Genomic DNA, 16,812 nt, shown 5'->3' with positions numbered 1-16,812 from the left:
AATTGATAACCATAGTCAGCTAGTTTATTTTACCATGGTCTATTCCTTTGTGGCAATGCAGGGATGGCTGCATGCTGCCCAGAGGAATGTTTCATGAACAGTCCTACAGAGGAGCTGAGCTGTTCGCAGCGAAGCTGAAGAAAGTTGTGTTGTACAGATTGGAGGAAGAGAAGAAATCCCTCCAGGCTATGAAAAGACAGTAAGCCTACTATAATTTAAAACTGCATTTTAAAATATACTGTGTATCCAGATGGTGAGCATGGTGAGCTGTTTCATCTTTTTACTTCTCCCTTTCTGTACTCAGATGACTGAACTTTCATTCTTTTTGATTCTTTCCTTCTCCTCCTGTCTGAGGCCAGTCCTTCACAGTAACATTGATCTTAAATCTTTTACCATTAGGTGGAATGGGGGTTAACGTTATAATAATATTAACTAAGATCAAAATACAAGGCTCTGACTCAGGAGTCAGAGATTCAGCTAGAAAGGCTCAGATTATGGACCATGTGCCCAAAACACTACAGCAGCTCTTTACTCCATGTCCGCATTCTTCAGTGGGATCCACACTCAATGGGACACAACATGTGCCTGTTCTGTTCCAGGAGCCATGCACCTATATCAGCTGGTTTCCCAGCATTTTGGTTCCTAGCACATAGCTGGCTTATCCCTGGCCCTCTCTGAATATAGGCAACATTCACTCACATTTGTCCATCTGACCTATCTCTAAGACACAGTCTGTTGGCTCAGCATTGTGGCTGCTACCTCAGATGACCTGTCTCTGCTCACCAGGGCAGTGTTTTTCTGCTAGGACACACCTTTCTATTCCATCCTATGGAATTCTAGTTTCTTCACTGTTTTACAGCAAAGGGTAAACCATTACAGCAAATGGTTCAGTGACTGGAGCTGGGAAATGAGACCGAGGCCACCTGCATGCTAAAGGCTTTTGTTGATACTGTAATTGCACTGGTGCAAACAACTAGTGTAAACACACTGCACTGGAGCAAACACGGATTAACCCCTGCACTTTCTGCCATAAGCTCTCCAAAAAAACCTGATGCTAAGACAATATGTTATGTAGACGTATCAGTGTGAAAGCGTTACAGCTTGTTAAGAGTCCTCCACTGAAGATGCAGACAAAGAAAAGACATAAAGTTGTAGAATGTCCTTGGAAGATGGAAGGGAAATGTGTTAGATATAGATCTGCCTCATGACCATGATCTGTGGTCCAGCAGGGACACAACAGGATTGTCCTTGCCCATTTTAACTGCCCGGGCACTACGCCACCACTGCTCGGCAGAGCACTGTTTGAGGCTATCAGTACTTGCACTTTTCATGTTGGAATAATGAGACTCATTTTCACTTTGCAGTTGGGACTGAATGAAGCCTTCTCAGTGCCTTTCTAGATGAACAAAGATTGACCAAACATTTTGTGTTATCCACGGCAGAATCTCACAGATGTTTCCTTGCAGAAATCTTAAGCAGAATACCAAATGTTTCCACACCACATACAAAGCTGGTCCAGAGCCAAACATTTACAATGTTGTTTTGTGTTTGCCTATAGTATTGCATGCGCCTGTCAAAGCTGCTTCCTGTTTTGGATATTATATTTTGGGATGGAGAGTTTCCAAATACTAGCCAGGTCCAAAGTAAGCTGTGCTCAGTAAAAATAAAAACAATAATATCAGCAGAAGTATAAATATTCAGATGAATAATTACCTCTTTATTATTTCCTGGCTTGCAAACTTACATGTGTGGATAGGAGAGGGGCAATTTTAAAAGACATATGCTAAATCTCAGCTGGCCAAAGACATGAAAGACTTTGTTATTCTCACAACCTTTATATTTTGCATGTCAAAGCAATAACCAACAAAATACATATTTGAGACCCGTCCCTATCCCTTTTCATATTCATACAATGGACATTGAATCAGGCTTGTGAACTTGTCCTTTGTTAAGTCTATTGAAGACAAAGGGATGCTACTTCAGTATCCCTGGCAATATTTCGGAAAGATATGAGAAGTGGCTAACATTATGAAATTGCTTGTGAAATAGGATTCAGAAAGAAGCATTTTGGTAGGATACCCAGTCTTATGAGAAAGACTGTGACAGTCAGATGAAGGGGGAAGAAAGTCATGTTTGTGAGTCAGGTGATGCCCATAGCAAACAAGTGGCTGGTTTTTTTTTTAGCACCAGTTCTGGAGCCACTGTCTCCTTGGTATTAGTCTTAGCCTTTTATCTTTGGGGAAAATACTTCCAGATTTGCAATCTGGACTTATTCATTAGGACAGGTTTGATAGGAAATCAAAAATGTTGTAAAATAAAATAGAGTAAAATAAAAGTATATGACTAGTTGAAAAAAAATGAAAAACCCAACATTTTAGACAAAAAAATGAACATTTCTCATTTTTAAGGTAATTTCTAAACCAAATCTTATTTTCCTGACCATTTCTATAACACTGATGTTGCAAACTATATGCCACAGAGCAGGCATGAAAACAATGTTTGTAAGACACTGAATTCAGATAAAGTGCATGCCTATTCGCAATACTGTCTAAATTTTCTTTTCAACCTGCAGGATGGAACCAATCAAAATCAGAAAAAAGAAATTTGAGAGCTTAAAGCAAACAACTAGCCCTGTGATGCAATCAGAGAAAGAGCAGCAGCTCCAAGATGCAGGTAAAACTGCGGCATCACATTAAGTGTGTTGTAGTCACACAGTGGGGAAGGTCTCTCTGTCCCTATTCTTTCTTTGGGTTCTAGAGAAGAATATTCCACATTGCCTCTAGATGGTTGGACCACAGCTTCTGTCTGTCCCAGGCAGTTTTCACAGTTGCCTTTGGGCCCACAGGACTCTTGGAAAGCAAAGATTCCTGTGGCCTCATTCGCAGTTGAGAGCAGACATGGCAAATTGCCTCCATGGTTCACAACCGTGGCTCTCCTGCCATGCACACAACCTCAGAGTGCCCTGAGCAGCCCTCTGCAAGAAGGAATGTCGTTCTTGTAACTTAAAGGGGAAGAAGGAAAATCTGCCCGTCTGTTCTGTTACATTACTTTCACAATCATCTTTGCAGAGGAGGGTGAGAATGACTGCAAAAAGAAATGGTGGCAACCTTGGGTGACCCACACCACGGGTAAGCTGAAAGTCAACAAGCCATTACTAGCTGGAAAGATGATGTGTAGAAGTGGAAACAACATACCCTTCTGGAGATGTGTCTCTGCACACAACCACAGCCTGCAGGAATGAAATCCAACTGCTCTCCCATAGCTGCACCAAGACCTACCTCATTTAAGAAGGAGAATGTGTGTATTTTAGCAAGATGTGTACAATTTTCCAGTCTGTCCCTTCCAAACACTACCGTTGCCCGACATACTTCAGTGTAGATGGAAAATGATTTTTCTCCACAGATGTTCCTACTTAGAGCTTGAGAACTGCCTTAAACTATATAAAAAAATGCATTAAAATACTAATGAAGAGAGTAAAAACATTAACAGTATGTTCCATTATACTATAGCTAACCTACTAAAATACATATCTTGTTTAAACATAAGTTAAACATGTGGACTAAGATTTCTAACAGTACACTGGTGATTGAGATGCATAATTCATTTGGATTTTGAGGAGAACTGTGTTTCTAAATCTCCTATACATCTCTGAACTCTACCATTTCTTCATTGTTTTAGTGATTCAGGTTGGTAGTTACCACCTCTTTGAGAGTGACAGTGAAGAAGAGGAGGACCCAGGGCACACAGGAAAGCGTGAGGAAGAATTGCCAAAGAAAAAAACAGCATTTCAGGTGCTGGAAAACAGCAGCAGGGCCTAGGGGACAGGGCATTAGGTGGGAACCTGCGGAATTTAAGAGCTACTTCCAACTCTACTAGTGAGTTATTTAAGGAAATTACTTGATTTTCCTGGGCATTAGTTTCTCTGTAAAATGGGGATAGTGAGGCTTACTTCCTTACTACAGCACTTCAAGATCTACAGGGGAAATGGTACAGGTATTGCTGTTACATATGGCAGCTGGACATCAAGAAGTATTTTTCTGCTACTGACTGTTGGTATTCCTGTATGGGTGTTCTCTGACCCTGCAGGGAGCAAAAAGGGTCTGTGGACTGTCACTGAGTGTGGAGTCGAAGGGAAGGGAAGCAGGGTTGGGGAGGGAGAAGCTACACTACATTGGATGAATGAGCAGACATATGAGGCCACTCCAATCAGTCCATGAGAAGCAGCACTACCCAACCCCTGCTAGCTAGACAGATCTGTCCAGCTCCTGAGCAGAGAACAACAGGGCTTCTCCATGCAGCTTGCCTATGAAGCCTGGATGACCAGCTCTACATTGGCTCTGAGAACAAGGGAACAGGATGAATTCAGAGGACAGAGAACGAAAGAAGACGAAGAGCACCAGAGGCTGGCAGGTAATGAGGAAAGCACTCGGACACTTTGCCACAGCAGCTTTCTAACCATATCAGACCAATTGGAACAGCCTAGGAATAAGAAAAACTGTAGGCAACATGTCAGGGAGTACAGACAGCTATCAGGGTCCAGAGGGGTCTGAGGAAACATTAAATATGTATATCCCTGTAGTGCACAAGCTGCAAATACTGCAAGGTTACACTGTACAAAAACAGGCCAAAAAAACGTGAGACTTCTTGTCCTCGACATACTCCACATGCTCAACAAAGTCTTCCCTTGTCTCCTGCCCCAATATCCGTAGCTCTGCCCCCATACTTGTGATTTCCAGTGCAGCCTTCAATGATATGACCTCCACATAGCTCCAAAAGCCCATTCATTTCAGTGAGCAGTGGAAGGGGCCCAGAATTCACGTGCAGTGAAAAGATGTATAGACAAAATTTATGTGGCTGTGTTTGTATTCCTATACAGCACAGGAGAGGTGAGAATTGAATGCTGTGAAGAAGAAGAGAGAGTGAGCTTAGATGAACCAGGTAAGGCAACCTATACTATAGCAAATGCATAAGCCTTTGTACACAAGGTGTCAATAAAAAGTGACTTGAAGTGAGCTTTGCAACTTATTGCCATCATAACAAGCACTGAGGAACGAAAATAGCAATGGAAAAGCATGATGAATCATTCCCTGTTTGTTAATGCATGTCTTTTTTTTTCCTTCTAACAGAAAAGATTATCCAAAGAGTAACCAGTATTGCCAAGTTTATGTGGGTCTTTCTTCAAGTACTGCTAGATGATACTACAGAGGCACTGAATTCCCTCTGCAAAGACAACCTGGACATTGCAAATGTACTCAGAATTGAAGGATGTATGCTACAGCGTGAATTCAATAGGATAAGAACATTATGGTTCACATGCATGGTAGCTTTCAGTGTCAACCGCATATCTGAATTCATTAATTTCCTACTGGAAATTCTGGGCTCTATCCTAAAATCATTCTACATAGAAAACACTGTCAGATGAGAAAATATTGCATTAATTTTCGTACAGATAACAGGCTGAAAACCAAAAAGTTTTCACTGGTCACTTTTGCCCAGCTCAGGACATCATTTCAACTCACTTCTGATTCTTTTTTTCCATATTAATCACAGCTCTGCATATTCTTGGTATTCATTTAGATGTCCAAAGCAATCTGAAAAAAAAAAGATGCTAAATAATTCTATTCAGGTTATATAGAGAAGACTGGTAGATATCAGCATTGTTTTCCGCAGCAGATGAGAGCAAGGGGAAGGACATAATATGTTGTGTGGAAAGAAATTTAAAACTGAACCTAGCTATATGTTCTAGAGGTGAGAATTCATGTGGGACCTCAGAGGTCTTCCAGGATAGAACATACCTTGTAATCATTTTCTTCAGCAAAAGAGAGCACTGTATTTCTGCCACTTGATTAATACTGTATTCATTTTTGAAGGGAAATGACACTGTCCTCCAATAATATAACATGAGGAAGGGTCAGCAGGCACAAGCAACTCTATATGAAAGACACAAAATGGAAGGCTCGGAGGAGGATAAGAAGGAAAAGGCAGTATCTGAGTGCCAGCAGACATCCAGAGATGATACCCTACCGCTCTCTGAAACCACTGCATCCAGGTGAATGGGCAGTGATGATGATTATCATAACTCTTTGGAGCTGTAGAGACATCACTACAGGAACTCAGCACCAGGCAGTATGTGCTAAATTTGCTAGACTGCTTAAACTCTTATGACCCTGTTACTGTAGCATCTGAACAGCTCACAGATATTAATATAGTTAATATATTATCTTGTGTCACTGGATATCATTCTGTAGGTGGGGAAATGAGATACAAAGGATCATCACTAGTACAAAGTCGCAGAAGAAGTCCTAGGAGCAAGGATGTCCTAAAACTCATAAAATCTCATTTCAACTTTTGTTAAAGTTCTCCATTTCTAAATTCTAGACGAACCATACTCCCAAGACTCAAAATCAGCAGCATTCTTGTGTCTAACAAGTCAGAGACTGCTCCAGAGTGAATACAGAATAACTTAGAATATTCAAGAACAGAGAGATGAAATACTCTGAGTATATGAAATACAGAAAAATAATTTTACATTTCTGTGCGAGGTAAATGTTATCAGAATTAAAATAATTGCAGATTCACAAAGACAGGATTGGTGTGGGAATTCAGAACAAGTGTGATGTTTGCCACTTGGCAAGAGCATTTTGTTATCTCTGTCTAGAATAATCTGGACATTGTCTATTAAAATTTTTTCTGATAGGTCTAGAGATTTTCAAAACAATACATTTGAGCCAAGGGACTGTGACCAGGATGCTGAAAAAGTAAGTAGAGATGAAGCAGCAGAGAAGATGGAAGCTGAAGACAGCATCAAAGGCATGGTGCCAGAAATGAATCCTTCACCTTCTTCCCATGCTCAATTTCCCAACCTGGAGAACTGTTCATTAGATGCAGCAGATCATGTTGCTTCGCCATCAGTTCAGAGGAGCAAAGAAGCAGGCAGGCCATTAAAAGAAATTCCTGTTGAGATGACTGCCAGTGAACTACTTCTGAACAGGCAAGAAAAACCTAAAAACAAACCCAACTGTTATGATATGTGTGTGTTCAATGCACCATCTTGAAGAAATAAAAAGCACTTAACAGTTTCCAGTTTTTAAGTTGCTCCAAAAAGGACTGGAATCATGTATAGACTAAAAAGGTTGTGTAAATCAGTTGGTGTAAATCAGTATTACTGCATTCACAGAGAATGTGTGCCAGTTTTGAGTGGGCATCTGCCTCTCAGGGTTACACCCTCTGCCAGTGTTAGAAGTCATGCCATGTGCAGGAACTGATGATCATTTTCACACTGCACTTTTTATGGCCTTTTAAAGAAAATGAAACTTTCAACAAAGTAATTTAGCAGCTGTTTAGTATCCTGCTTGATGTGTAAGTGTGTAAACACACTCTTGTAATTTAGGAGGGGTGACAGAGTAGGTACAGTTTAGGTGATTTACCGTATGTCATTTTAGTACCAATAAATCAGCCCTAGGATACTGGAATGTGATTATTGGTGGATATAGTCAGCGATAACTTTTAGTAAGACTTGGTGAACAGGCTGTTAAAGCTTCACACATGCAGATCTGAAGAGGTTCCACTATGCCATCCCTTTGGTCCAATTTATTTAATCATCTGCATCAAAAATTCTGGTTAGCTATCTCACACCCTTTTTCCTAGAAAATATAATTGATTCCTTTGCATATTTTTTTGTTCTGTGGTTCAGGATATTTCATGACAGTGAACTGGAAGAGTCAGAGAAGTTTTATCAGGGTCTGCCTCATCCTTTAAAGCTGGACTTTGCTTTGTACAATGCCATGGTGTCCAAGTCAGAAATGCTTTGCTATTTTGTGATTGTTCTGAATCACATGGTTTCGGCTTCAATCTTCACTTTGGTTCTGCCCATTCTTATTTTTATCTGGGCCACATTATCTGTTCCAAGGCCTACAAAATTCTTCTGGATGACAGCAGTTATTTACACACAGGTATGTTTTTCTGGATGACAGTCATTACTTATACAGAGATACGTTTTTCTCACTACTGCTAAAGTTTTTCTTAATATTGAAGTGAGTGGCTTTGTATATAAGTCATTTTTAAAGTATAGTAAACTTCTCTTAGGACCAATGTTTAAGTCGATTAGCAAGGGGAAAAGACTTAAAAAAAAGATGCATGAACTGTAGGCAATTTATTGACTTGAAAACAAGAAATAAGTTGAGTAAAAAGAGAAAACATCTATCCACCAAAAAGTTTCACTGGCTTTTGGAGAAAGACTTGCTCTCCAGAATTTCAAAACTTTAGGAATGTCTGTTGGACATTCCCTATGGCTCTTGGAGCCATTCCCTATTCTTAAAAGATCTGCAAATCCTTCTGAGAATACTTATTCTCTACAAGTTTGTATCTTTCTTTTTTTCTCTCTAGATAACAGTAGTTGTCAAATATTTTTTTTCACAGTTTGGATTCTTTCCATGGACAACTAAATTGTATTGTGCCATCAATGCAGAAGAACCATTCGTTCTGCCAAACGTTGTTGGGACTGAGAAGAAGCCTGGCTATGTGCACTTTGATCTCTTCCAGCTGCTTGCTTTGTTCTTTCACAGGTAAATCCTGAAGGTAAATGGTCCTATATCAGAAGAGGAAATTATTATTTTTTCTAAACTCTGATGCATATTTGCAGTTAAATCAAATGCTGCTGAATGCGCTTTATCTTAATTTTTGTTATAAATCCAAAATTGACTTTTGTGTTTTAAGGAATATGGCCTCAGCATCCAAATCTTGATTTGAAGGTAAATTTAAGATCTGTCTCTCAGCTTTGTAAAAGGCTAAATCACAGATCTAAACACCACTGGCCCTAATTCTTTGGCTACATGATTAAAAGAAATGCTGCATATTTAATAGAAGATGTGCATATACCACTGTAGTTGGAGCCTTGGGAGGAAAAATTATGGTCCCTTTGAAGGGCAGTAAGTTGTGCCAAGAATTTCAGGGGATCTGAAATGTTGATCTAAATCTGTGAGGCTGGGTTCACTATTTACTCACCATAAAAGCCTTTCTTAAATCTCAAGTGCAGGCTGTCTTTCTGGCCATTCCCATTTTTGTCCTTTTGCTTATCTGATGGGTGAGATGTGATTTTCATAACTCACAGAAATAGATTACATTATGCTTTCTTAAAATATTTCCTTTAGTGCCATGGACTGTGGGATTTTGAATGTGTTGATATTCCTGATTCCAAGAAGAAAAGACCAACTAGATGGCAAAAGAAAAAGCCGCGTAGAGGTAACTTGGTGGAAGAGGAACATGGGTCAATGCGATGGCATCTTTTCAGGCAGCATAATTCTTCAGGAAGTGTTTGCAGAGGAAGTCTGACAACCCCAGGGAATGGAGGCCATTGGATTTTCAAGCTATTTTTGTACATGTAAAGAGAAGTATGTTGCATTTTAAATTAAGATAGGAAGAGTACAAAAAAAGTACAATTGTGTTGACTGAATGAGTGCATTCTTGCCACAGGTAAAACAGAATCAGTCATCTTCCCAGGGAAATTAGGAAACATGCTATGATTAAAAAAAATTTGCTTTTTTTAACAGATTGGTTATTTGTCTTTCATTTGGTAGATAAGTTTTGTAAGAAGGAAGCAAGGAGGAGATGGAGTCTTTTTGGAAGGAATCTCAGCAGTAAGAAGAAACTTGTCAAGCATAAGATGAAACAACTGATACTCAAGACAAAGATGATGGTGGTTAAAATGTAACTTGAATATGACTTCTAGCCTCCCTTAAAAAGATGCACTTCAGCCCAGTAGTTATATTTATTCCAGTCTTCACAGGCTGCATGCATTAAGGACATTTGTACATTTTAAAGACTCTTTAGCAGAAATTTCCACTAAAACACCCTATTTTTATTCCCTAGTGCCCTTCAAGTTTACTGGCCCCTCAAGCAGTTCTTCTGTGATATTATTCATCCGGAGTACAGCCCTGTGTGTGACATCTGTGCTCTGATGGTTTTGGTCGACATGATCAATTTTATCATCATTATCTTTGGATACTGGGCTTTTGGGGCAAGCACAAGAGTGAATTTGGTTCTATAGCCTGTGGAGCAAGATCATTTGATTCTTGACTTAGGGACCATAACATATATTCAAAGGTCTCTACTGAGACTTTATTCTTAAAGCTGGGGTTTAGGAGAACCCTTTGACAGGCTGTTTTAATGATGAAAACTGGAAGTCTGTATTCATAAGCCTGTATAAGACATACACTTTGTATTCACTTTAGCTGATTGCTTTGCTCTGCCACTAGGAACGTGACGGAAACTTCCTCTAATTAGTCTATTACTAGGAACATGATGGGAATTTCCTCTGATCTACAGCCACTCTTTTTCTGTTTGTTTGATTTCTGATTTAGTCTTAAACTCCAGTGAAACACAACAGCTCAGATGAATATCGGAGTGACTAACCAAGATACTGGGAAAAGGGGAGGCACAAAGGAAGAACATGAAAATGGAATGCAGATGTGGCAAGGTCACTACTTCCCAAGAAAAGCAAACCATGTGCTTTGAGGTTTTCCCAAAGCATTTTCCTTTCCTAGGCAATGCTGGAGAGCTCCTGTGCAGGATGGGAGCAGATCTCAGTGCAGAGATAAGACATGAAAACTAGTCAGAAACAAATCAGAGGGCCTTGGATGACTCCCTGAGAAAATGAGCAGTCCTAAATTCCATCAAGATCAGGACTTACGCAGGGCACCACCATAACAGGAGAAATGCTCTTTTCAGGATCAGATTCCCAGAGCCAGAGCGAGAAGGCCAGCTTCACTTACAAACTACTCTTAATGCCAACTGGGAACAATAAATTTCTAGAAAAAATGCTCAGCTCAGTCTCTGAAATGTTGTTAGCTTGGCTGTTTGCATACTGCAGTGCACTCTTCTAGGCCAAGCTTTGCAAGGAGATGCGAAAGGGAGCTTACAGCATAAATGCATTTTGAGAATCTTAGCGCTGCATCTCTCTTTCCACAGCTGGCTGTTGCTAAAGTGACTGCTTCATTAAAAGAGAAGTGGATACCAACCTGGGAAGAGAGGCAGCAATAACAGTTGCTGGCTCTTAGGAGAGAAAAAGCTTTGCAAAACAGTCTTAGCAATAAAAAATGAGCACAGGGACAGAGAAATCAAAAGCTGGATCAGGATCTGAATTCCCTTTTTTTTTTTTTAAACAGGATCAGATAAAAACTTCAGCTCTAAAACCTCTGAAATCTGGGGATGAGAAATCTAGAGCAGAGCAGTATGAAAGCATTTGGTTTGGGGAGCTTCAAGAAACAGATGTGTCAGGCTTGAATGTAGGATTGGTGCCCATTCATATGTAAAACTTATCAACAAAGAAAACTGTTCAAAAATACTATCTTTGAATCCTTTCTTATGCATCCATTGTGTTGTTTGTCTGTGGCTTTCTTAAAGATGCATTCAGTGGCACTACTTACCTAAATAGCAACAATGCACATGAGCATGGATCCAAATTTTCAGTTATTTTACTGGATATATCAAATCACCAGATGAACTCAATCATGTGTGTTGGTATACAGAGTCTCCTCCTCTTTCTGTTACAAACCCCAGTCTCGATTCATTTCAGAAACATTCAGCAGCTGCTGACATCACTGAATCGCTTTCAGAAGACCAGGTCCCAGCAGCCTTTTTGGTGATGCTCCTGTTTCAGTTTGGTACAATGATTGTGGACAGGGCTATATATTTAAGGAGGACAATGTTTGGGAAGTGTGTATTGCGGGTGGTCCTCGTCTTTAGCATTTCCTTTTGGATGTTTTTCATCTTACCAGGCATTACTGAAAGGTATTAGCCTGCCCAGTTTCACATAGTATACTTCTGCCCTAAGGCCCATCCACTGCTTTCAATGGAGAAATGAGAATATGTGCTTTTGGCTGGTAAGCTGTGATGAGAATATTTGGAAAGGGATAGATAGATGGACACTGTGAACTTCAGCTTTTTCCAGCAATCCTCAACTGAGAAGTGCAGCATGTTCTGGGCAATGACTATGCAAAAACATGATTAATTGTAGTTTATTTTGCCTCTGCAGACAATCATGTCTGTGGTTCATATGCCTGCTCAGATGTGGCAAAAAATATTTGATCTGATAAGGCGGCCTAAGCTCTACCAGGAAAAAGAGCCATCTGCGTATGTATGAAATATGACAAAGGAAAAATCCCAGCAGAAATATTTGCCCAGTCTTAGCTATATCCTCTCAAAAGCTCTTCTCTATAAGTAGACACCAATCTTCTCGGACTTCTTATTGTTCAAGCTACAGAGAAAAGAACAGTATTTAGCAGAGCTTCCAGCTCTGGCAAATGGCCTCTACATTGAATCTTGGGTTTTGCTGGGTTCAGATTTGGTCCAGATTTTAACAAAGAGGTCAAATCAATTATTTTGAAATAGTCACATTTATGTTCTTTAAAAAAAACTTTCATGGGAAAAATACTCAAGCAAATCCTATGATCTGCTCATTTCCAGGAGGTTTAACAGAAACCATGTGGCTCAGCTTTGGTGCTTGTTCAAATGCATTTATTTTGGTTTGTCAGCCTATCAGATCAAATGTGGCTATCCAAGTCGTGTCCTAGGCGACTTTCTGACAAAGAAAGAGCTACAATTGCATCAACCTCTTCTTATTTCAGGGGTAAATACAGCAGTGACATCCAGCTTTTGAAACAGAGTACGCAAACTGCAAGCCTGGTCCTACCCTCATAAGAGCCAATGGCACATTCCTGCCATGGTTTAGTTTAGGATACTTGCAAATTATGGAAAGTGCACCAAAAATTCTTTGCAGGAAATGAGAGCAGTATCTGAATGCTATTGTTTGGCCCCTGAATACAAACCGTGTTTCTTACTGCTATGGTCAGCCTTACCCCGTCCCTGATGGAGGACTGTTCCAATTCTAAATAACTACTCCATGAGTGTTTCAGACACATGGTCTCATTTCTGGCAGCCGCCCCTACACTAAATTCTCTCTGGTGCCTGGAACAGCTGCTTATTCCTCCAACTTGGGCCTTTGAGATGTAAATAGTGTAATCCAGCTTCAAGAGGCAAGGAAATATTAGCAGAATTTAATGTAAATATTGTATAAATCATCCCAAAATAGCATGGCCATGGGATGAGCCAAAGACACTAACAGAAAGTTAAACAGACTAAGTAAATACAGACTAAATATATTCCCCTCCTGGAATTGCCACTGGAATGGATCCAGATAGGAAATAGGTTGAAATACAGTCTTGTGGCAGTGATATTAAAAAGCCATTGGCCCGTTTGGTGACATTTAAAATGAATTTTATGTACTCAATGCATTTTTAATACATGCTGAGTTAAATATTATCAAATCTATAAAAAGATTATGGAAAGAATGTCTGTTTTCATATGGGTGGACACTGCCCGGAACTCTCTCTGCGGGTTTTGTGTAAGAAAGAGAACTGTTTGAAAGCAAACGTGAAAGAAAAAAACCCATCCCTGCTGTAAGCTATGCGCCTAGATTTCAAGCAGCACACGCACAAATCGTTGCACTGCGGTTTTTGAACCCAGTTACTTGCCCGTTCAGAGGCTAGAAGTCGTTATACGTTAAGGCAACAGAATTTGCAGGACACAAAACACAATGAGGACCAAAAAATGAGATACACTAGTTCTATGCCTTACATGTGCAAACGGAAGAAATCAGTCCAATTGTCTGGGGTGGGTTTGTACAGAGCCTGATTCAACACAGCATAAGCATAAATGGACCCTATTCTCGCATGGTTCCCTTTCTAGCTGGTCCCTAGCCCCTACTGTAGAAAACAACAGTTTTCTGATGATAACAAGATGTCCTGACTCACCTTGAACAGTCCTAGAATACAGACACCTGTCTTAATGTCCCAAAGCCCTTTCTTCAGAAAGCTACTTTGTCCAAAATTTTACAAACAGGATGGGCTTTCCATGTTTCCCTCTCTCATATTGCACCCAAAGAAGGTGGCAGCTTTCTATGATTCCTCAAACACCTGGAAACTCCTCAGCTACCCAACAGACTTCAAATCAGGAGCTACAGAAAAAGTCCAATACACCCAAGGGGGACCATGTCAAGGAAACATGGCAGTGAAGACCTGCAGCTAGGACTCCAGCTTCCTCTGCTTAGCAAATACAACAGTCTAAAACGTACAAGCTGTTTTCTGTTCAATCTATCGGTTTCGCCTGGTGCCTTTCCTCACAGAGCTCCGGACTGTCATGGACTGAGTCTGGACTGACACAACCCTCAGCCTTTCTAGTTGGGTCTGTGTCAAGGATTTATATGCAAACATTTTCATTATGAAATGCTGGAGAGAATCTGAGAAGGTGAGTGACTCCAGTTGTGCAATCCCTTCTGATTAAAACCTCTGGAGCAGTTGTGGCAAAGTAACTGTCATTTTCCTTTTTTGCAGAAATAACCTCAGCCTTCAGGGCAGAAGAAGAAAATGACTGAGATGTATGGAATGGGGGGCTGCATCATCTTCGTATTGATCTGTATTGTGTGGTTTCCTCTGTTTTTTACATCACTGCTCCAGTCAGTGGCAGGGGTGACCCACCAGCCCTTGGACACCTCAGTCCGACTTACGATTAATGGTTACGAGGTAAGGCGTTCCTCTCACCACAGCCTGGGGGACAACTGCAAGCTCCAAACTCAACAGCCAGGAGGCTTTAACACGGGGGAAAGTCCTTTCACCTTAATGTTAACGGAAGGCTGTTCAGTGCCATTTACAAAGCAGCAGGGAGGCAAATGATAGAAAAAAGGTAAGGGATAGTGAGAAATGTGGAAGCGGTGAGATCCATTGAGTTTTTCTGCTTCTCAACATTACAGATTTTGTTAGCTTTACTAAATCCAGTCCTGGATGCAGAAGGAGGTGTTTGCAAACACCCAGCAATCCAGACTCCCTGTAGTCAGTGAGGAGCAGTTTTCCCCTCATGGGGCAGGCAGACCACAGGGTCCTCCAGAATAGCCTTTCTCTCCATATTAACGGTAAGAGACTAAGCTAATTTGCCTCCCTAGGCTATATGTAGCCTTTATGCTATGGGCTACAGGCTGCACTTAGAAGACTGTCTCAGACTCTCCTTCTCTTCCTCTCCTAGTCATTATTCACCAGGAGCGCTCAGCAGAAGAATCTGGTCCCTTTTACTCAAGCAACATACAGCGACCTGACAAATCACTACGCCCTTCACTCGCTAAGTGTCACCCAAGAACCTATGATACGTAACACACGAGTCCAGTATCCCTATGTGACTTAAAGATGAGCACACAGCACAGCTCTGGTATTTTTGCCCGGCGCTGTACTAGCTCCTCTGCCAGGAGCTCTCACAGTTGCATTGGTGCTGCACGCTACCGGCCTCAGACACTGCCTTGCAGCAGCCTACGAGCCCGGTGACGTGCCGCATCAGCACATCAGAGGGAGCACACCCATCGCTATTGCACTGCGCCGTATAAACGCCCTCCGAGGGTTAATACTGCCCAGCAAGAGCTATTCAAAAAGACAGAGCGTTCTGGATAGGTCTTTCCTCTATGGGACTGAGCCATAGGCAAAACTCTGGTGATGGGTCTGTCCCCAGGTCCTCAATACAGACGGTGCCAAAAGCGATAAAACACGCTGCCAAACTCATTTGCTTCATGCAAAACACAGTGCAGTCAGAAAAGGCCTTTCTGCCTGCGGTAAGGTTTACAGGTTGAAGGTAAATCAAGACATCATCAAGACAGATTCTCCTCAGACTGAGTGTGTTGGTCTGAGACAGTCCTTAAAACATCCATTCCCCTTGGTTTTTAAAAAGCAAGCTGATCACCTTCTAAGCTGCCCTAGCAAGATTTGCAACAACAACGTGGAGCTGATCATCTTCGATGGCAGTCAGCCCCTCTGGCCTGTCTCCTGGCCAGCTCGGCAAGGCCGGGCTCTGCTTCCTGACCGCTCGGCTCCGCGGCTCAGGTGATGGCAGCGCTGCCCGGGGGAGGACACCACGGCATTTCCTTTTCCGTGCCCGCGGCATGGGGCTAAAGCCCAGCTGAGCCCCGTTTTGGCTGCGGGTGACCGCCGGCCCTTTGGAGCAGGGGTGGTGCAGCAGAGGGCATGGCGGAGCTTCCAGCAGCGGCGCCGGCCGCTCGGGCACGGCACGCGGGACAGGCAGGACGCGGCAGCACTCACCGCGCGCAGGCAGGGCTCCCCTCCGCCACGGCCAGCCCTGCCCCGGCGCTCCGGGGTGCCCCCGCTGGCTGGGGCTGCCGGTCCCGGCAGAAGGCAGCGTCCTCGACTGTAGCCTTTTTTTTTTCCGGAGGGCATAAAATTGAAGTGACCTCTGTCGATCTTGCCCCAGGAACACCTCTCTGGTGGAGAAGGTGGAAGTGTCCGGCAAGCACACGCTGCGGTAGGAGGAGAAGGAAATACGAGAACAAATTGCTCAAACACTGAACGGGACCAGGACGGAGCCAACATCAGTATTTTTCTTCTCTTCGGGGAGGTGTTACAAAACGCACGCTGGCGGAGACTTCGCATTACAGAAATGAGCATGCTTTGCTAGGACCGCTTCCTGGTGAGGAGGGGGGGAAGGTGGGTCTCCACCCCCAGGGTGCATCAGCAGGCGCTTGCTGTCATCAGCCTCTTCTGAAAAGCACTGGGCCTGTGATGGGTCTGCAGCTGTAATAATTTAAGCTGTAATGATTATTTAATTATTTAAGATGGAATAATTGAATGGCATGGACTGTAAAGTTAAGCGCACTAGTCACTGTGAAGCACTCAGTCAGGTTGGTGATGGGGCAGTAAGAACTTCGGGTAGCTTCTGCCAGGTGCTCACCTCGAGCTGCACAGAGCTCTTAGCAGGTGCAGGTGG

At 42.1% G+C, this 16,812-nt stretch overlaps 1 pseudogene; it reads left to right on the top strand.

The window, feature by feature from the left end:
• Positions 1–16,354, top strand: part of LOC106492789 (piezo-type mechanosensitive ion channel component 2-like) — a 32,374-nt pseudogene extending 16,020 nt beyond the window's left edge.
• Positions 16,355–16,812: the final 458 nt, after the last annotated feature.

This window comes from Apteryx mantelli, chromosome 18 (genome assembly GCF_036417845.1).
Source record: "Apteryx mantelli isolate bAptMan1 chromosome 18, bAptMan1.hap1, whole genome shotgun sequence".
NCBI classification, from domain to species: Eukaryota; Metazoa; Chordata; class Aves; order Apterygiformes; family Apterygidae; genus Apteryx; species Apteryx mantelli.
The sequence above is the reverse complement of the archived record's forward strand: the minus strand, read 5'-3'. Positions and strand labels throughout refer to the sequence as shown.